Genomic DNA, 1,441 nt, shown 5'->3' on the forward strand with positions numbered 1-1,441 from the left:
CTCCCACATCCCGGCTCAGCACTGACATGTTTTCCTCGTCCCCAGGTCACAGTGAGGGTGAAGGTCGAGGAGGCGCCCAGGGGCACTGCAGGACCCTGGTGATCCCTGCCCGGAGCAGCCCAAGGCCCATTGTGAGGACAGGCCTCTGGAGGAGTCGGGAGAGATGGAAATCCCGGGGCCTCAGGACAAGCCACCTCCCGTCCCCATAGAGGGGCCCCCGCAGGAGTCAGGTGATGTCCATGATGGAGATATGGATGCCTGAGTGACTGTCCTGCAGCCTGGGGGAGACACTCAGTTGCTGCCTGTGACAGTGACAGGGCTGCAATGTTCGTAACCACGTGGCTGGGCTGGGACAGACGTGATCCCTGGGGGTGGGCTGCTTCCGGGCTGAGACCCTGATCGTTCTCCCTGCACGGGTGCAGCACCCAGCACACAGAGGCCACATCATGCTAGGACAATGTCGTGCTGCCATGATTACAGCTGTTATGTACTTCACATCCCAGCCCTCAGCGTTCACAGCCCCTTCCTCATGCCCCCATGAGCTCTCTGTGCTGAATACAGGGCAGGTGCACGTGACGGGGAGATGAGACCTGCCTGGTTCGGGTGCAGCTAACCCAGGCCTCTGTCCTGCTGCAGACTCCCCTGAACTGGAGCAGACTTGGGAGCTGTCAGCAGACGAAAGCTGCTCAGGCTGGTGGCTCAGATGAGGCTCGATCCCAGGGGCAGGGAGGGGCGGTGGGTCTCCACTCTCCAGCAGCGCGAGCACCGTCCCTCGGTGCAGAAATCTCCCTTCCACAACATGGTGGAGGGGTCAGTGCTCCACAGATCAGCGGTTCTTGTTCTCCTGGTGCCCCTGCAATCGTTTCACTGCCCAGGAGCAGATCGACCTTGCATTTCCCCTCCCCTGCCCTTAGCTTGTGGATCTGATACGGCCCCAGCATCGCTCGAGCTGCTTTCCCGGGGAGCGATGTCCCTGCAGGCTCTGTGGTGGTGCTGCGATCACCTCCCCACGCTGAGACAGAGTTACTGGGGCTCATCTCCAGCCTCATGCCTGTGGAGGTGTGTTAGCAAGAGCTGCGGGATTCTGAGTCTTCCTTCTCCCCCCTCCTCTGCACACTGAGGCCTCCGTCTCCTCAGTCCCAGGCCAGTGCAGGAGACTCGCAGGGCTTTCCCCGTGCCAGCAGCACCAGGGCTCACGTGTTTCCTCCCTTCCCACCCGCAGGTGCTGGGACCCTGCAGAGAGCTGAGCAGCAGCCTGCTGAGGAGGGGCCGGTGATCCTGGAGCTGCAGAGGACGTGCGCAGGGAGCCTGGAGGAGAGGAGCTCCCTGACCCCTGAGCCAGGCCAAGTGCAGAAGGGGCAGGGCAGGCCTCCAAAGCAGGAGGAGAGCTCGGAGGTGAGCAGGGCACCTGGTTCACTTGTGGTGGGGAGTACAGGTGGGG

Source organism: Alligator sinensis, unplaced genomic scaffold, assembly GCF_000455745.1.
Source record: "Alligator sinensis unplaced genomic scaffold, ASM45574v1 scaffold688_1, whole genome shotgun sequence".
NCBI classification, from domain to species: domain Eukaryota; kingdom Metazoa; phylum Chordata; order Crocodylia; family Alligatoridae; genus Alligator; species Alligator sinensis.